The sequence below is a fragment of the Lissotriton helveticus genome (genome assembly GCF_964261635.1).
Source record: "Lissotriton helveticus chromosome 1_1 unlocalized genomic scaffold, aLisHel1.1 SUPER_1_unloc_65, whole genome shotgun sequence".
In the NCBI taxonomy this organism is placed as follows: Eukaryota; Metazoa; Chordata; class Amphibia; order Caudata; family Salamandridae; genus Lissotriton; species Lissotriton helveticus.
This window is the reverse complement of record NW_027611709.1, coordinates 705,969-727,462: the sequence shown is the minus strand read 5'-3', so window position 1 is coordinate 727,462 and position 21,494 is coordinate 705,969. Positions and strand designations below refer to the sequence as shown.

General features: G+C 42.9%; 1 long non-coding RNA gene across 1 annotated transcript in view; it reads right to left on the bottom strand.

The window, feature by feature from the left end:
- LOC144806354 (uncharacterized) overlaps positions 1-20,332 on the bottom strand; it is a 158,142-nt gene extending 137,810 nt beyond the window's left edge. Inside the window, exon 1 of the long non-coding RNA XR_013605775.1 lies at positions 20,257-20,332. This is a non-coding gene — a long non-coding RNA (uncharacterized LOC144806354). The remainder of the gene's footprint in view (positions 1-20,256) is intronic.
- Positions 20,333-21,494: the final 1,162 nt, after the last annotated feature.

The following is a 21,494-nucleotide window of genomic DNA, read 5'->3' as shown; positions in this document are numbered from 1 at the left end:
AACTCCTACTACCTCGAATCTTGACTCTTATTTATTGAGCTATCTGTTATGCTATAAGTCTAGTCAAAAATAGGGTATTATTTATTTATTTACCACACTTCCTCGCAGAAATCGGAAAGAAGAGGACGATCAGAACAAAGAGAAGAGCACGCCAAGTCCAAAGACAAGGAACCTGCTCAACTAAAAAAGAAATTACAATTTCCAAAAAAGAAGGTAGCCAGTATCAAGGTAGTTAACAATGCCGAGAATACTGAGGACACAACTGAAAAACGGAGAATGGGCTCAGACAATGCTAGACAGCGCAGCAGAAGTGAGCATAGCTCGCAAAGTCCTTATGAATCATCTGGAGACAGTGGACACGAATGAATATCTTCAAGTGGAAACTGCAGACACCAGAGTTAGCAAACCTCACAAAATATACGAAATAACATTACGTATAGAGGGAGATAAGACTAGGAAAATAAGGGGACTATTTTGGGATAATCTCTCCAAGGGTTATGACATCCTTCTAGCTGAAAAAGACTGGCCACCAGAGTTTGTCAGGGATTGCCCTCATGGCGAAGAAATAATTATGCCTGCCTTCTCAAATCATATCCCGATTCATAAAAAATACACACTTGCTAGAAAGTGGGCAGTAGCTCTAGCTCCTGCTTTATATAAAAATCACGTAGGATGGGATGAGGACTCTCCTCCTCACAAAATCCAGTTAAAATCACAACCTACTGCACAAAGGCAGTACCCAATTAAGCAAGAAGCTAAAAAACAGGTAAATGAAATACTAGATCAGCTAGAATACCAGGGGGTGATTGAAACTTGCACCTCACAAATGAACAACCCTTTGTTTCCGGTCTCCAAACCAGACAATTCATACCGTCTAGTTTTGGATTACCGACACCTTAACACATGTTGCAAAACTTTTGCAGTGCAAAACTCACATAGTGCTGCACTAATGAATAACATAGTGCGCAAAAAATACAAAACAACATTAGACATCTCTAATGGATTCTTTTGTCAAAACATAGCACCAGAGAGCAGATATTTAACTGCATTCTCAATAAATGGCACTCAAAAACAATTCTGTCGGTTAGCCCAGGGGTACAAGAACAGCCCGGGAGTATTCTCAGCGAGAGTAACAGAATTACTACAAATATATGATGATGAAGCATTATCTTATGTCGACAACATTTACTTAACAGATGATGACTTGGATACTCACTTGAAGAGAGTGAACACCATAATACTTGGGTTCGCAGCAGAGGGTTACAAATTCAACTTTAAAAAATCCAGAATTGCCCATCTGACAGTCCTGTTCCTAGGATATGAACTATCAAGTATAGCCTGGCTGACAATTTATTAAAGAAAACATTGTTCATGCAGTTCAGACCGCAATAGCTAGAGAAAAAGACAAAGCTGATGGTAGACATATCACAGTCAGAACAGCAGAACCAGCCTTTGAGGCACTAACAACACCGTGTAATTTACCAACAACAGCATTGAATCCGGAATGGATACAATGGGTGAATTCAATCACAACTGACAAAGCATACTACTACTTTGATCCAGAACTAGAAGAATTAAAAGATCTAGAATATGAAAGAACATTCCCTCTGCCTGTGGTAAATAAATAATTAATTACCGGTACTATTTTGGACTAAAACAGACAACAGATAGCTCAATAAATAAGAGGCAAGATACGAGGTATCCTGAGTTGAACAGGCTTTAATCAGGCATAAGGGAAGGGACAGGAACGGGACAGCCTGCAAGGAATCAAGCGGATGGCAGCTGCAACGTTTAATTAACAGTACATTATATATATATATGAAAACGTTGCAATTACATTACATACAGTAGGCGGTATGAGTGACGAACATGAGATAAGAGACACATGGGCGTGAAAAGAAGGCGTGTACAGAGACATGTGGTGTAAACGTCACAGAAGTGTCATGAAAAAGAGGCGGAAACATGGAGGGGGCTACCTGGGCAGCGTGTACCTTTCACCTAGTGGTGCGCGCAAACGGACTATGACGTGTGACTAAGGAGAGCTGGGGGCTCTGACTTCTGTTCTAGAAGAGGAGACTAAAGTCTGGGTATCAGGACGACATGTGCCTATGGCATATCTGGTATCTGGTGTTTGGAGTACATGTTGATAGAATCTAAAGGCTAACAGGGCAAAAGTTACTCGACACTAAGGCTGATGCATGAATATATTCTATATGTATTGCGGGTAAGCTAGGGATCTTCTATGGATATTAATACAGTAATTCTCTTGCATGGAGACATAAAGACTAGACTCTGACTGAAGATGTTTATATGGTTCGCTAGCTAAGGAATGCAAAGACGAGGAGCTGAACTGACAACTGTAGGCATAACATATTCTTGGCAGGCAGGCAGAGCCAGGCCGGGCATCTCGCTGCGCGGCTGGAAGTAAGTGAAGGGTCAGGGATGCAGGTGGGGGCTGCATCGCTCCTTGCAGAGGGTTCAGGAGACTGGAGCTTGAATCTGGTGTCCGGGCCCTCATGAGGCCTAGAAACGGGTGCAACTCGACAAATAACGTGCACAATGTAAAATGATGGCAACATAGCAACATAGGCCTAATACTCGTTGCTTACATGGGAACTGGATAACTGGCATATGGACGTTGGACACAACTATAAGTGCGTCTTTATTCGGACATAGGGGGATATATGCATATTAGTCATGCACATATAACATAGGATGGGGAACACGTAGGGACACAGAACAAGGCAAAATATAATTTTCCTCATTCCCTCCTTGACCCTACGTTTCCATCAGGAAACATCAATATTCATGATACCATCTATCATTTCATATAGCATCATTTGTTCATCTCGAATTTTCTTAGAAGGGGACTTTGGACTAGGAATACAGGATGTAGCGCACAAGCCGCAAATCGCAGGGCCACATTGTAAACAGAGACAGCAACTGAATACGATCATTACTGCTATACCCAGGAATGACAATACTTTCCATCCCCAGGCAGAAAGTATACTCCAGAGCCAACCGGACCATGTCCAGGTGCCTGGATCTTGGTGTAACTGATGGGCAATCTTATGAAGTCTGGTTATAGCTGAATAAACAGACGGTGCGTTATTAGGAATGAAAACGCAACAACTAGATCCGATGACTCTACAAGCTCCACCCCTATCGGCCAGTATGACGTCAAGGACGAGCCGGTTTTGAAGAACGACAAAACGCATAGCAAATTGTTCTTCAGTTAAATTACCTAGAGCAGAAGTAGTCTCATTCACTACTGCTTCAAGGGTTCTGGTTAGCCTACGTATTAACTTACTATTCTGGACAGGACCTATAAAGAAGAAGAAACCTTTATTGAAATCTTGATACTGTTCTAGAGCAGTTTCAGTTTGATCGACAATTGGGGACTCGATCTCCCTTCTATGTCTAAAGTGTTCTAGATGTGTGTTTTCTGTGATAATCGGATGGGGCTAGAAAAACTGGTGGCAGTAGGAAGGCAATATAACATGTTCCGTCCCAATCTAGGGGCAGACGTACATATGCGGTCTGACCACACACAAAATAAGAATGACGTGAGGCTTTGAAAGTAGATTTCCCACTGTCACTATACTCGACCACAGTCGTACAATCACTGTGTCCTAGATGTACTGTACCATTCTTTCTGACACATAATTCGCCTTTAACTGGTAATACTGTAATAGTAGGCAAATCTGGAGTAGTTTCAGACCGAACATTCAGAATCATGAAATTCGAGGAGACATTACCTAAATCATATACTTCATTCTCTAGATCTAACCCTTTTCTATGGGAAATACCTTCCTTGTCTGGGAAACATGTTCTATTCAGAAGGGACATATCATTTGAGGATGACGTTAACGTGGACCATGCTCCACATGAACCATTATGTGAAAATGGATAGGGAAAGAGTGGCAGAACTCCCTTCGGTGTCTGAAAAGGGGGGAGTCGACCACACACCCAACAATTAGTGGCATTGCTGGTCTGGTGTGAATAATGTAACATTCTGATGAAAGTGTTATTACGCATAGCCATACGATAGGATAACTCGTGCGGAGGCAGTTCACTAAAAGTGTGCTCTACTGTAGCATTAGAGGAAGAATGTACATGTGAAACATAACTTATGCCTGTAACCATAAAACTCAGAAACAATAATACGATCAAAGTAATAATACAGCGACTTCGGAGAGACTTGCAATAGGACATTTTCTTGAGCTTTCGTCTATCTCTCTCACTATGGGGGTCTATCTCATACATGCCAGGAACCTGTCTAACTGCTTCACCCGAGAGGGACTTAAACAATTAAACTGTCTGACTTGCTAGACCTTAGTTTGGCTTTATACTCCTGCTGCGGAGTTTTCTCTAACAGGGGGAGTTTAAATTCAGTGTCTGTATCTGGGCAGTCCTTGAGAATGGGGCAGTCCTTGAAAAAAGTCTTGGGCTTGAGTCCATAAAATTTCTTGACGTGACTGGAATGTACCCAGCCTTTCCTCCCTTCTAGCTTGACTGCAGTCCTTGTTGTTAACAAAACGAGACGGGGCTCCTTCCAGCGGGGCTCCAACGGACTTGAACGATCAAAGTTCCTTATAAGCACAAAATCACCAGGAACGACTTCATGCGGTTTCACCTGGGTGTTGTCTGGAAAAGCAGCGGCAACCTGTGAACGACAAGATTGGAGTGCAAGCATCAAGGAGGCCAGGTAATCTGTCAGCATATTACTTGAAACATCTGTAATCTTTCGGGGCATCGGTGTACCCCACATATTTGGAGGACGGCCGAATACGACCTCGTACGGGGACAGACCTGATCTGGAGTGTGCAACCATTCTCATGAAGAAAAGGGCAACTGGCAGTGCTACCAACCAGTCTACGCCTTTCTCTGTGCATACTTTCGCAATGCGGATTTTCAATGTCTGATTATGTCTCTCGACGAGACCAGCTGCTTCGGGGTGTCGTACACAGTGGAACTTCCACTGGTACCCTAACAGAAGGGAAACTTGCTTCATGAGTTCAGATGAGAATGGCTGGCCGTTGTCTGAATACACGACTCTCGGTAATCCATAACGAGGGAAAAACTCACGAACCAACTGCCTGGCAGTGGTCGCGGCAGTGTAATCTGGGACCGGATATGCTTCTGTCCATCTGGACAAAGCGCATACAACTACGAGGACATACTTGAAACCTCGACAACGATCCATCTGAATATAATCCATCTGGAGGACTTCAAAAGGGTGATCAGGAGGATGGAATCCACCTTGTTCCACCGGGACACTTTTACCTGGATTGAACTGACAACAGATCATGCAGGTACGCACTTTCTGCTTGGCTGCTGCTCGTAAATGCTTGTTAAACCAGAGGTTCTGAATACTGTCTAACATGGCCTTTTCTCCTAAGTGTGCTGGACTATGTGCGGTAGTAATAATGACTTGAACCATAGAGTCGGGGAGAAACCATGTGGCTTTCCCCTTCGTCAACCATCCTTGATCTGTCTGGACCCCTCCTTGTTCAGACCATTTCTTGATTTCATCTGGGGTAGCATGTGACTGGATGTCTAAGACATCTTGTGTAGGGTCCTTAACTGTCATACAAGTAGACTGAACTGGAACGTCTGTCTGTGTCGTGTTAGCTGGAATGTCTGGAGTCTGAGCTGTAAGCTTGGCTGTTCGATCTGCCAGGTCGTTACCCTGGGAAATAATGTCAGTGACTTTCGTATGTGCCTTGCACTTCATGATTGCGATAGCTGTCGGTAAATGTATTGCATCTAACAGAGCTTGAATGAGGGGGCCATGCTGAATCTTGGCTCCATGAGAGGTCATGAAACCTCGCTCTTGCCAGAGCACTCCAAAGTCGTGTACGACTCCGAATGCATAACGTGAATCTGTGTGAATGTTTACTTTCAGGTTCTTGGCTCGTATGCAGGCTTGGGTCAGAGCAATGAGCTCTGCTGCTTGAGCAGACAGGGTGTCAATACGATGTGTTTCTATAACTTCGGTTTCAGTAGTCACTGCATACGCGGCTACTAGTTCTCCTGCACTTGTTCTCATACATGAACCATCCACATAAAGTGTCAGGTCGGGATCAGGTAATGCGATATCTGTCAAGTCTTGTCTTGGCTTTGTCATGGTGTTTACAACTTCCACACAGTCATGTGTGGCAGGATTTGAAGTAACTGAGGGTAACAGTGTAGCAGGATTTAAAACGTTGCAGCGTCTGATTTCTATGTGTGGCTGAAACAGTGTCAGTTCATAACCTGTTAAACGTGCAATTGTCAAGTGCTGTGTCTGTGTTCGGTTTAAAAGAACTTCCACAGAGTGTGGAACCTGTACTGTCAGGGAATGTCCTAACACTATGGAATCACTTTGTCTGATAGCTAGAGCTGTGGCTGCAACTGACTTGAGGCACGCAGGCAAAGCCTGGGCCACTGGGTCTAATGTGCTAGAAAAATAAGCACAGGGCTTGTACTGTCCTGCTTGGTCTTGTGTGAGAACGGATAATGCAGTACCATCACGTTCTGTGACAAAAAGTGTAAAAGGCTTACTGTAGTTCGGTGTTGCTAGAACAGGTGCTTGGCATAAGGCTTTCTTTAACTCATTGAAAACTAGTGTATGTTCTTGGGTCCATGGGAGGACAGTCGATGTGGCTGCCTCCTGTGTCGTTAACTGTATCAGTGGCTTGGCTAGATATGCGTACTGAGGGATCCATTGTCTGCAGTAAGAAGTGAGGCCGATAAAAGCTCGTACCTCCTTCTGAGTCTTGGGCTGTGGAAGATGGCTTGGCTTTGTCATGGTGTTTACAACTTCCACACAGTCATGTGTGGCAGGATTTGAAGTAACTGAGGGTAACAGTGTAGCAGGATTTAAAACATTGCAGCGTCTGATTTCTATGTGTGGCTGAAACAGTGTCAGTTCATAACCTGTTAAACGTGCAATTGTCAAGTGCTGTATCAGTGGCTTGGCTAGATATGCGTACTGAGGGATCCATTGTCTGCAGTAAGAAGTGAGGCCGATAAAAGCTCGTACCTCCTTCTGAGTCTTGGGCTGTGGAAGATGTGCTATTAACTGGATACGGTCTGGTGTCAACTGCCTACCCCTCTTGGACAGTAAGTGTCCAAGGTATACCACTTGCTGGACACAAAATTGCAGTTTCGAAGGGGACACCTTGTGCCCCATCTCTGCCAGGAAATACAGGACTGTAAGTGACGCACGTTCGCAGTCACGTTCAGAACGGGCTGTGATCAGTAGATCATCGACATACTGGAGCAGGGCAGTGTCAGTTGGCATGTGAATATTGTCTAGTTGTCTCTTAAGTGCTTGACTGTAAATACTGGGACTTTCTGTGAAACCTTGAGGAGCTCGTGTAAATTTATAGCTTCTTCCATTTAAACAGAAACCGAACAGGAACTGGCTGTCTGGATGAATGGGGACACTAAAGAATGCGTTCTTGAGATCTATAACAGTAAAGAACGTAGCTTCGGAATCAATGGTAGTCAATAGGGAAGAAATATCTGGAACCACTGGATACTGGGGTATGATACATTTATTAAGTTCTCGAAGGTCAATCACTAATCGATAAACTGGAGGTGCATTTGGATCTGTACGTTTGAGAATCGGAATGATAGGAGAATTACATACATTGGAGTCAGTTTCTACAACTACTCCTTGAGCGATGAGCTCGTCTATGATTTTGGATAAGGCTGCTACAGCCTCAAGTGGCAACTTGTACTGTCGGATTCGTGGTAATACAACACCTTGCTTCAGAGTGACACGATAGGGTGTAATGTGCATACAACCTACATCAGTTGGACCTTGCGCCCATAAATGCTGTGGTACATTCAATAATCTTGGATCAAAATCACGTAATACATAATGACCTTTGAAGTCACGCAAGAACAATCTCACGCCTTCTGGAGAACAACAAATGATTGCACCTAATTCTTTCAATGTCTTAATACCCAGTAAGTTTTCTGGACATGATTTTGTGAGTAACAAATCTGTAGTTCGGGACAATGGACCAACTTCTAGGGAAACTGGTTTCGATATTTCATTAACAATCGGCTTTCCTGAAAATCCAAGGGAAACATTTCTAGAGCCTGAGAGCGGAGCCCCTGGAACCTCGTCATGACTGATAGTAGTCCTACTTGCCCCTGTATCAATCAGAAACTTTCTGTCTTTCCCTAATACTTGACTATGTACATAGGGACCCTCTTGATCTACAGGAATCTCGATGAGAGGCAAGCCTACCTCCCTCTCTAGGCTGTTTCATGAATACTGCTGATAGTCTGGATACTCGGACTGTGCATACTGGTACATTTGCTGTGTAACATGTTGTGTGGCAGCTATAGGCTGCGGTACTGTAACTGTCTGTTGTGCGTTCTGCGGTGTTTGAGAATTCTGTGGAACATGTTCCTGTCTAGGCGGACGCGGTCTCTCTTTTGTCTTACCGGTAGCTATGCTGTGTTTCAGAACGGCACATTCGTTTATATAGTGACCTGGCTGTTTACAGTAATTGCAGGTCCCTTTAACAGGAGCTGCAGAATGACTAACTTGATTCGGACCCCTCTTCTGACTGTCTTGGGGAACAGATTGTGCAACTAATACTTTCATTTTCGTGTCTTTCATACGTCTTCTTTCGTGTTCTTGCTCTTCTCTAATTCTGTTCTGGTGATACTGGAGCATCTGTAGCATTTGTGACGGAGTATTAGCTTGCCAGGTACTTTCGACTTTCAGTACACGATTCTTAACTTGCGGTAAAGAATTCTCAACTAATTTGGTAACAAAAAGATGTGGATACGATTCACTACTTGTTTTCAGACCACTATTAATAATGAAACATTTCTCAAATCTAGAATAAAAATCACTAGTGTCTTCGTCTTGTTTCTGTTTACAGGCTGAGATGGTATCCCAGTCTTCCTTTTTCGTGGCTAGCAATCTTGGCAAGACTTGAATTAACAGTTCGGGCAAAGCTTTAGCTTTATCCCCAAGACCGGTACCTGGAACTCGTGTGTTATCTTCGGTTTCTAATGCTGTCCAATCAATCTTTTTCTCTCCCACCTCCCATTCTTTTTCTTTAAGTTTTTCATATGTGCCCGCAGGCAACAGGACCTTTAACATTTTGATGATATCAGGATACGTGTATTCTCCCATACGGAGCATATCTTTGAGTTCTCGATGGAACCCTGCTGGATCTTTATCATGACATGGTATTAACTTTTTCATTTCTAGAAGTTCTATTTTTGTGAGAGGGGTGTAAACAAATACTCGTTCTAGTTCACCCCCCGTTCCCTTAACTGGATGTACTTCTCGTAACGGGTTCTGTCTGTCTATGTAGAATGATGTCCTTACTGGGGGTGGAACTGGAATAAAATGCGGAGTCAGGAACGTACTGTATTTGTGGCGCTGTTCCAGAATGACACTAATTAAATCGGTACCTAGACCTCTCCATTGGTTCAGGAGTAACTCGTTCAGGACGTCATACAAAGGACCTGGATCAGAATGCTGATCCTCATACAGTGTGATGAGGTGCTGAATCATGTACATACCCACCAGTCGCTGCTCGGCTGGGGGCAGCTTCAGAAACGTGTGAGCCACTATTTCATCTGGAAACGTGGTAGAATCACTAGTCCATCGGACTGCTGATCGGGCTAGTTCTTGTTCATGCATGGTACTGAGCTCACTATAACCTATTCGTGATTTCAGAGTTTTATCGGTAACTTGGAATACTTGTTCAAGGGAACAGTGTTCTGGTTCTGGAGGAGGAAAAGCTTTCTTGTAATCTGGACGTGAATGCCTGTCGGAAAATCTAGTTCTACCTACATACGCTATTCTGTCGGGATTCTCGCTGTCGACCTCTTCACTGGAAGAGTCATTCTCTTTCTCGGTTACCCTTGCTTTCTCTCTTTCGTGTATATCTAGAATTTCCTTACGGATTTTCTTGTACATGGATTCTATCTTATTCTGTGTCTTGTGCTTACCCTCGGATATATTATCACTCCACCTTGTCAGGACTTTCATCTCGTCTTTGTTTTTACCAGGATAATCCTGTTCTCTTATTGTACAGTTAATCAGGAACTGTAAAATCATGTCTTGAATCTCGACTTTCCTGTGTGCCATAGCTTCGTGAACACTTTCTGGATTTTCCCCTGTACGGATAAAACGATATATTCTGTCTAGATGTTCCTTCATTTCGGGTAGAATAACCAAGTAGTTGACAACTCGTCGTAAACGTACTGAATATAACAACATACGACCTTCGCCTGGAACTGAATCATATATACAATCGGTAATGAGTCGCTTGAGGTCTGTATATGTATTTACCTTTGGCGTGTGTTGTAACGCTGCTTCTCTCAGCGTCAGTCGGTTTACTGGAGGCGGGGTGGTAGGCGCACCTCCCCCCGCTGCTCCTAAACTAGAATCGTCAATTAATACTGACTGTGCTGGTAAGGTGACTGGCAGGACACGTGACGTGGACTGGTCCGGGGGTACTGGCACATGGACAGGGTTCCCAGGACCAGTGTCTGGAGGAACAGGAATTACGTTATCAACGGGATGTGGAAGTGGAGCAGGCGGAATGGGATTTGCATATTCTGGAACTGTGTCGTCCAAATAGGACGAGAGAAAGATTTCAGCTGCAGTCGGTTTATGACGCAGCTTAGTCGGAACCAAGGGTGGCGGTAAATTACTGGGTACTTCCGGGGTTGCCTTCGGCAAGCCCTCGGCAAGAAGAGGATACATACCTTTAATAAGGGCATTTCTCTGTCTGTCCGACTGTTCTGCTCTAACTCGTTCACCTTCTTCTAGAAGTTCCCTTTCTCGGGCTTTTTCTGAGGACTCTCTACTTAATTCTGCTTTTCTGAATTCTTTTTCGGTTCTCTTGTGCGATTCTTTACGCCATAACTCGATGGCATCTTTCTGGGACTGTCTGGATTTCTTTTTCCATAATGCTTCTTCTACTCGCAAGATGCACTCGGCATCCCATGTACCCGATACGGGCCATCTGTACTTCTCTTCGAGATGCTTGGTATACTCGACCCATAAGTCTAGATATAAAATGGCGCTTAAGCCATGCTTATGATACATAAAATGACCTGGACTGTCCCTAGGCGGGACAGGAACTGACTCCTCTAGTAACCCTTTCCGGGTTCCTACCTGATGTAATTTGGAGAACAGAGGCATGTCTTACCTGGACTTGAACACAATACAAATACACAATAAACACAATAATGAATAGCAAAACAGATCACTCATACCACGACATAGAGATACATTAATAACAGTTCGAACAGAATACTACCTGGTACATTGAAAACATAACACTTGGACTTTTCGAGAACAGACTTACTAGAACTTACTGATTTACTGGATGCACTGCTAAAACAGTACAGACCGGTCTCATAAAGAGACACGTCGGACCGTATCCACCTAAGTGGACACGTAAGACTGGATCTGTGTACCCAAACCCATCGGACCAGAGACAAATTAATGACCCTGTCTAGATACTCCCCCAGCAACGGTACTCACCGGGAAGCAGAAACTTGAAGGCCTCGGACTGGACTGGACAGCTACGACGTCGGACGACGAACTTCGGCTTCGGTTACAGGTGGGCCTCCGGATACCTCGGACCTTGTTCTCTCGGCTTGGGCTCTGGTCGGGACGAACCGCATTCCTCACCGCCTCGTCTGGATGCCGGACCGCAGTCTCCGTCTCCTCCGTGGGCCTGAGGGAGACTTGAAGCAGAAATATCTGCACGTGCACGGTATGGTTCCGTCACGGCTGTAGAAGGGTCAGGGGGCTTGCGTCGTATCTCCGGCGCGTGGGGAAGGGGCTCGTCCCTATTCGGGCGCCATTATGTGGTAAATAAATAATTAATTACCGGTACTATTTTTGACTAAAACAGACAACAGATAGCTCAATAAATAAGAGGCAAGATACGAGGTATCCTGAGTTGAACAGGCTTTAATCAGGCATAAGGGAAGGGACAGGAACGGGACAGCCTGCAAGGAATCAAGCGGATGGCAGCTGCAACGTTTAATTAACAGTACATTATATATATATGAAAACGTTGCAATTACATTACATACAGTAGGCGGTATGAGTGACGAACATGAGATAAGAGACACATGGGCGTGAAAAGAAGGCGTGTACAGAGACATGTGGTGTAAACGTCACAGAAGTGTCATGAAAAAGAGGCGGAAACATGGAGGGGGCTACCTGGGCAGCGTGTACCTTTCACCTAGTGGTGCGCGCAAACGGACTATGACGTGTGACTAAGGAGAGCTGGGGGCTCTGATTTCTGTTCCAGAAGAGGAGACTAAAGTCTGGGTGTCAGGACGACATGTGCCTATGGCATATCTGGTATCTGGTGTTTGGAGTACATGTTGATAGAATCTAAAGGCTAACAGGGCAAAAGTTACTCGACACTAAGGCTGATGCATGAATATATTCTATATGTATTGCGGGTAAGCTAGGGATCTTCTATGGATATTAATACAGTAATTCTCTTGCATGGAGACATAAAGACTAGACTCTGACTGAAGATGTTTATATGGTTCGCTAGCTAAGGAATGCAAAGACGAGGAGCTGAACTGACAACTGTAGGCATAACATATTCTTGGCAGGCAGGCAGAGCCAGGCCGGGCATCTCGCTGCGTGGCTGGAAGTAAGTGAAGGGTCAGGGATGCAGGTGGGGGCTGCATCGCTCCTTGCAGAGGGTTCAGGAGACTGGAGCTTGAATCTGGTGTCCGGGCCCTCATGAGGCCTAGAAACGGGTGCAACTCGACAAATAACGTGCACAATGTAAAATGATGGCAACATAGCAACATAGGCCTAATACTCGTTGCTTACATGGGAACTGGATAACTGGCATATGGACGTTGGACACAACTATAAGTGCGTCTTTATTCGGACATAGGGGGATATATGCATATTAGTCATGCACATATAACATAGGATGGGGAACACGTAGGGACACAGAACAAGGCAAAATATAATTTTCCTCGACATTCGACAATCGACATTCTGCCCTTACGACACTACGCTTGTGTAATCTATACAAACAGACATGCTCAACCCTCCGTTTGGGGAGAACAAGCATACAACCCCACATGTGAGATTACAAAAGAAGTGTGGCGCGGAGGTAAACTAAAACCTCTATTAACAAAAACACACTCAGTAGAAACTAATTCAGAACAACAAACTGAAATCCTAGCTTTGAAAATGGCGCTAGATAGTGCGGATCGCGAATTCCCGACACTTATAGTGTCCGATTCATATTACTGCGTCAAATCATACAACAAGGATTTGCAGACATGGATTCAGAACGGTTACAAAGATGGCACAGATGCACCAATAAAGCAAAAACTGCTCTGGGAACAAATAGCTCTTTTACAAAAAGAACTACCAAAGGCTCACGTGACACACTCACTGAGTCACCAGCGTGATGGCGTTCACGTTGCAGGGAATTCATTGGCTGAGACAGCCACAGCGGCAGCCACAAAATCGGCTTCCGTAGTTCGAAAAAAGCGTACATTAAAATACATTGACGGTGAAACATTGCTGGCGGTAAAAACGTCATCAAAAGGCGACTGCTCAGCGTTACCGATCAACTATCCACTCAATTATACATACATAATCGATGCAAACCCCGTCCCTTTTGCTCGAATCCCTGGAGTGGGGGATAGAGTGATTCCAAACATGGACAGGAGAAACTTGTTAATCGCAGACGCACATATGGGCGAGGGTCCCAGACACCTCAAACTAAAAGATTCTCTGGAAGAATTACAATCAAGGTACTGGTGGCCAGGCATGAGCCTGCATCACACCATGTTTGTAAAAAACTGCCCAAACTGCAACAGAAATCGCAGTGGGGAGAGAAAAAGTGTAATACCGTGGAGTCTGACTCCGGATAATATCACCAGTAATGAGAAAGGCTTGCGATTAACCTATACAGGCTAGTTTCCACTTATAATGTAGATCACCAGCACTCGGCTGACGTCCGGACTGTTATACAAAGATTTGCGAGTCTAAATGGCATATACGCTAAGAGCATGCTACGTTTGACCATTGTTTTCACTCAAGCCCTCCGGCCGGGGGGGAAACATGGCCAAATGAGCATAGTCCAGCGGGAATCTTCTCACTTCCTTCCTGAGGGTACGGGATGGTGTAAAGAAAAAACCAAGGCAGAAAGCAATCTATAACGGAAAGGATATTAGGTTCGGGAGCTGGGTGGGTCAAACATCTAATAAGTGTCCAAACGTAGTCTAAATAACCTGCCAAGAAATTCTCTGAAGGGATTCAGTCCGTACGAATTATTATTCGGAACTAGGATGTTGATCTCTGACCTTGATAGTCAGACTTCAGTGGTGAAAGAAAAAAGCTTTGATATCAAAGATCGTTTGGCTATTTTGCAGGACTTAAACAAAACAAGAAAAGACCTGAGCAACATAAAGTTGAAACAACAGCCAACAACCACTGAAGAACCACCACCTGTCCCAGCAAGACCTGCCTGGATTCCAAAAGTCGGGGATCTAGTCAGGGAGAAGATCGCGGTAAAGAAGGAATTTGGGCCTTCTTACAGAAAAGCAGTTCCTGTCTTGTCTGTCAACGGGACAAGATCAGTTGTACTACCGCCACTTGCTGGTAAAAAGGAGAACCGAGTTGTATCCATCGACCTGGTAAAACCACAATCATGTGGCCGATAACAAACAGTAGGCCAAGTGGACTCCCAATAAGTAGCAGAACACCAAGGTTTGCTACCAGTACAGAGGTCCTAACAAAGAGGCTCATCACATTCGAAACGCCTACAGAAGAACAACAAGGACTATGCAACAATGCAATAGAACTCAGACCTCTGAATACCCAAATAAAAACATTTAGCAGAGACACACCAATCTATAATGAAGTACCAAGTGAAAATGCAAGAAACAGAAATCCTGAAGCAATTGGAACAATTGACAGAACTGCATCCGGCTACTTCATAAACTTCGATGATTCCTCTGAAGGCTTCAGTGAATCAAAGACAAAGCCATCATCAAAAACCTTTAAAGATAAAGCTAAAGAGCTTTTGAAACAACTGAAAGAAACATATCTGATTTCTCCATGGATTGAATTTTGGGTGGGTTTTGGTGCACTTATCCTCATACTTTGGCTCATCATGGTACTAACTTTGGGACGCTTCATTGAGGGAAAATATGCTAAAATGGACACAGCAAGTCAGAAAATCAACTTGATCCTCAAACCACAAACATCTTCACACGTCGAGAAAAGAGAACTTTCTTCAGCCAACTTCACAGCCAATCCTATACCGGGTGGGGTAGCATGGGACAACACTGACTATGAAATTTATGGTCCGGTCAAGATCCTGAAATATCCACACCAAATTAAGATCTCCTTGAGTGACTTTGCAAAACCAAACTCATTTGCTGATGATTGGGACTTCGAAAGCATTAATAATATGATGTCTGACTTAGTAATGTCTGCTAAATTTACCAAACATGATTATTTGCAGGGTTCTACAAATTATGATAATATGTATTGTTATAACCACTATGGCAACCATTTTCTACATAAATCTGCACAACCTAGAAATGTTTTAAATTATAATCAATGGGAACATTGTGCAACCCCTCCAAAAGGAAGCTCAAGAACCGTTTATGACAAATATTCATACTTTTCAGGTTTTAACACAAGTAATGCTGAATCATTTTATTTCAAAATGTCAAATAAGACAGGGATGAAGACCATGATAACAAACACAAAATTGATATATTCAGATTCTTTCTTCGAACAAATGAATACTTTTGGTTTTGATTATTGGGACAAAAATGTTGAATTGAAAAGTGTTTGGGGTACAAAAGAATGGCAAGTACAGGGTACAGAAGCTTTGTTTAGAGCCTGCATGATCCCAGAACAAATGATATTTTTAAATGACACTGTTCAACAAACCACCTGTCTTGGCTTAGCCAAAATCAAAGACCTAAATAAACCGTCTATTCCAAAGCCAACAACGTTTAGCAATAGATCTGATACAGATGATGAGATAGACGTAAACCATATATTAAACCAAAACAGAACACATCCTGATTGGAAACAGTGGTTGATCTGGCCCACAGATACTAATACCTGTCAAGACAGATTCCTGAATAAAACACAGGGGTTCAAAATGACCAGGCCAGACCCTAGATATCCCCAAAGACATCACCCAGGGATAATAACCACCTACAGTGTGGGCAAACTGTGCCTTCAATGGCTACAAACTTCCACACTGCCTGAAATTAAGCAACACCTAACTTTACTTACTGATGGTGCTGACTTGCGTGATTTCATTATGGGACCACGCAAACAGCGTCAAAAACGTTTCATAGCAGCCTCTGTATATGCAGCATACAATGAGGCCTGGAAGGTTACTCAAATTGAAACAGCAGAGAGAATACGGGAAATTGACCGTATTAATTTGGAAAAATCACTTTCTGTAGTGGACAATGGGTTAATGACTCTGTCCTCCAGAATTTTTTCTTTGGACAGCATTGTGTCTTCACACGGTCAGTCTCAATTGCGTTCTATTGTACAGCTTGGCTGGACGTTACAAAATCTGCGTTCAGGCTATGTGCCTTGGCGTTTAATCAACACAACGTCATTATTCCAAATCTTTAACCTTACTGATAGACAAATCAGTATGGCACAAAAGGGTGCTGATTATACAATCTTGAGCATTGAAAAACTCGAAAGATTACCAGTGACAATGTCAGAACGACCTGTCAGTGAATGGATAATACATGGGATAATAAATATTCCAATCTCAACCTTCAGGTTTCAATACTGCCAAAAATATATACAGGCTGGCATGTATGAGAAATTGGGAAAGGGGTACATTAAAACAACATGGAACCTGCCCTATTCACATGCATGTGTCAGTAATAAAGGACAGAAAGTGTTTCTTAGTGGCAATAATTGTGCGATGTCACTAAGCGGCACGCTTCTGTGTAACGGAATTAGTTTGCATGGAGCCTGTGAAGGGAATTCATACAACCTTTCATGTCACCAGCAAGGCGCACCTGCAACTGAGATAGAACCATTCTTTCAAAGACTCTATAATGGGAGTTACATTCTAATTGTAGACCGCAGATGTTGTAGTCTTATGCCCGGGACTCCTTATCTGGTAACTACGACTGCGAAGGTCAAGTGCTGTGGACGTTCATTGTTCCCCAGCAACTTTCCAGACAGGGAGGCAAGGGCATGGCCGAATTTGAAAATTACTTCTATTCGAATAGATACTTTAAGCAGAATGAAAACAGTGCTTCTTCAGACGCCTACCAGGCTCACGTCATCAAAAGAAACGTATGATCTACAAGTCGCAAGGACGACTGCAGAGATACATTCATTGTTATCAACTAATTCCCCCATACATTTCGCGGAAATCCTTAATGAAATCTTAAATATTTCTGATACCAATGGGATCTCAAAGGTATTTAAGACAGTATTTTCGATGGCATTAACACCATTCAAAGCCATACTGGGTATTTTTCCAGATTTCGTCCATTCGATTTTTGGCGGACTTCCCCTGATCTTGGGACTAATTGCAGGAATCCTATTCTTGGTCCTTATTTTTCGTTATGGCAACCCATGTCACAGACCAAACTCTCGCGACAATGGAAGAAACAGTCCTAGCCATTGGATACCGGGACCGGATATCAAAAATCCTGGGACTCTCCCGGCTTAGAGACCTGAACATGACTTGGTTTCTATCATTTCGACCAATGTGGCAAAGATGTGTTTTACCTGTATTGAGATGTCTGCTATGCGGAGAAGAATGCGTGTTAGACACCTGTCTGACGCTACAATCGGATGCGCCAATTGATGCAGAAACATTGTTGGTTCCTACCAAGGTTCACGCTTTGTGCTGCCCTCAAAGGCTACCAATCCTGATGACGGCATTCGTGGAAGCTTCACCACTACGATTGAGGGGTAGTGAAGTTCAAGATGAAAGCAGCATCGAACAGGTACGACCTTCTGTCAGCAATACGAATCAGAATGTCAATGGAGACAATCATGCGCACGAATGCATGGTTACACCTATTACCGAGTTAGTGGAACTTTCCCATGAAGCTGTTGACAGTTTTTTCGAAAGCCTAAATGATATGATGTTCTCGCCAGAACAGAAATAGAGACTTTTGAGCAAACTCGCACACGGCGTTCCCTGAATCCGGCCTTCAACTTTAAAAATAAAGTCACATGAACAATTTCACTCCAGTTCACGGACAGCAATTTTTTCGACAGCCCCAAATTATTTTTACAATTTTTCGGGACACTTATCTTCTGCTTAAAGTAAGAAACTATTCTTAGAGAACTAAGATTTCTATTTTTTAAATACTTTATAGACATTAGCTGCCCGCTGGTATGATTCATTGTTATATTCTGTGATGAAATGGTCTCGAACTTTTTTTCTGTATTAACTACATTAAGAGCCATTTCATGTGTATTTCTCATATACCGAATAAGCAATAATGTATACAAATGCGTGATTACTTTAGCATTATTATACAGCTTGAGTGCATACAACACATATAACTACAATTTTTCCGTATATTTGAAAATTTCGAAATGCATTTATGTATTTTGGGGTGGTAAGGTATACACTATATTCTATAGTATGTTGTACTATGTTATACTAGGCCTAGATTAGTAAATATGACCATAGTTAGCGTGGAGTGGGTGTCATGTATTCCTATAGGTTCTGAATCGATCCCCCTATTCCTGACCCTATTCTGGTTAGCAAACTAACAAGTTAACTAGCAGTCAGACCATGAGGCAGAAAACCCCCATGATGCAGATACCGTTATCTGACGCAGTCACACTACGGCACAGGAACGTGTTATCTGATTAGGTCATAACGCTTGCGATCTAATTAGACAAGCGATATTCCTCCAGCCCCTGATAAGGCATACGGAGTTCTCATAACAAATCAAACCTATGACAACCTGGAAAAACCGTGCGGCCATTGTTTTGATTTCACAGAGAACTTCAGCAAAAGAATGTGCTAACGAGCAAGTCGTATGACATCTTTATTGACGTATCTATGTCCATCCTTACGTCAATCTCGGCACCTTAAAGGTATAAATATTACCGATCTTGCCCTATGCAAACACACGCGTGGTGACGAGACGGAGCAGCCATACTTGCCGAAGCCCAGAGCAGAGCAGACCCCGCTGGCAGCAGCCCCGCCTTCCTGACGCGCTGAGAGACGCGCTGCTATCTCCTACCGAGAGACCCAGCACCGGCGCTTCCGGGTAGCCCTCGCAGGCAGCCTGGAATATCGAGACCAGAGAGAGAGATACCATCCCTCATTCATCCTAACTTCCAGGTACAGAACTGAATAACCCCTCACAGAGAATTCTTTAGTTATTCACTTGGCAAAAACAAACCTAACTTAAACTGTAACTTTCTATTCCCGCCCACGTATTAGGCTTAGGTCAGGTACATGGGGTAGGCGTATTTAGAAACACCAGTTGAGTACGTTTAGTCAAATGTATATATGTATGTAATCTATTTTATTCATTTTAAACATCTTATGGCTTAGAAACCATATCAATGTTTTTACAGTATTATTTTATACTTCTGCTTCTAATGTATGCACTTTACTTAACAATAAGTATTGCAATAATATCGATCCATTTCTCTTGTATGAGAAAAGAGACTGATCAATAAATAACACCTTTTTATTGAACACGCCCGTCTCTTCCTTTTCTCTACAATCTGATGAGACTAAGAATGCACGTACTGACTGAGTAAAATAAATTGCCTTTTGTTCACACGACTCTCGAGATTTACTCTTGATTAGGGGAGAGCAAAGTTGTCATGTTCTATGGTTGTCAGAAACTAAATCCCTTCTTGTCTAATCAGGGAAGTTAAGTCCTACCTGAACATTCGAGAAAGTTTCTAGTGAACTCTGAGCTAAGCTGGCAAACCCAAAACTTTAAGTCTAATATCGACAGTGGTAGACCTAGTTAACGTCTGATCTAGGCCTTTACTATTGTAGGTATTATTCCAATGCGCAGAGCCTATTGGGATGATAGGAACTACACTACATATTATAATTGTCAATCTGTAACTTGGAAGATGTTTTATCATTTTTTGTATGACTTTTATGGTTTTCTATTATGAAACAGAATAAATACAATAATCACTAGGGGTCACAGTCCACACAATGGACATGCGTTGTTCCCCCTACTTCCAACCTTACATGTATCCCCAATCACCTGCCCAAACCTCTCCCTGCTGAAGCCAATGTAGTCCTCCGTCATCCCACAGACCATCTGTTTGGCCCCTGTGAAACTGCCCATGCAATAAAAATGCTGCAGTTGTAAATACATATCAACTGCCATTTGTTGTGATTGAAACATTTTATTGAATAATAAAACCTAATAAACATAAGCTGGTTATTAAAGCAAAACAAAGCATCAGTTGCCATACACATAAGAGACAAAAGTAGTACATAAAAATCAACATACTGTAACACAGCAAAGTTATGTAGAGCACAATTCCTAATTTCGGGCAATCTTTAAAGTTCAACGATAGAAACGTTCATAAAGAACAGGAAAGGAAAGAAAGAAGGTGGGATACAGTGATTTCATTAATGTAATGCTTCCTAAATATAGAAAAACAAATACTATTATTTTCCTCAAGCAATAAAGTCCTCACATTAAAATACTAAGAGAAAAATATTGAACAATGAACATTTCATGTGTAATTAGAATTCAATTTGAATATTGTAACCTCCTCAGCATTATTTGACTCATGATTACAACCTGAATGCTTTCTGGAAAGGAACCGCCTCATGGGGTTCAAAATCACATATTTTCCAACAACAGGATTCAAATGTTAAACTTGAATTTCAATTCAATTTATTGATTTAGGCCTTTTTGGAGATCAACAATTTTAAATATATACAAAATCCACACGCTTTTGCAAAATTGTCACCTAAACTTTAATTCAATCCACTTTCTGATTAAACACTTCCCATTCCAGCAAGCATCACAGGACCACTTGTTGTTATCTTCCTAATTAGTGATAATGTTTCGGATGATTTTGAGGGAGGAGATTATCCCGGTCTGGCTATAACTGTTTAATGGGATCTTAGAAGGTACATCTCGCCTGCCTGACTATTGGAGTGATGCAGTTATTGCCCTGATATTAAAGCCAGGGAAGAACCCAACTCAATGTCTGGCTAGCATTTGTAGTGATGCCTTATGGATGGGTTCAAAGGGCCCTTTCATCAGTTCTGCTAGGACTAAATTTAGGTTCCATGCCGGCGGCGGCATCCTTTTAGGTGGTGCGATCCTTTTCACCCCCTCTAGAATCTCTTTACTGCTTGTGAGGTAAAGAAACTCCTTCCTGTCTCTCCTCTAGTGTAGGCCACTATCGCTACTAGGTGTACCCTCAGCGAGGATGAACTCAGCTTTGCTTTCAGCAGGTGTGTGAGATACCTTAGCACCGT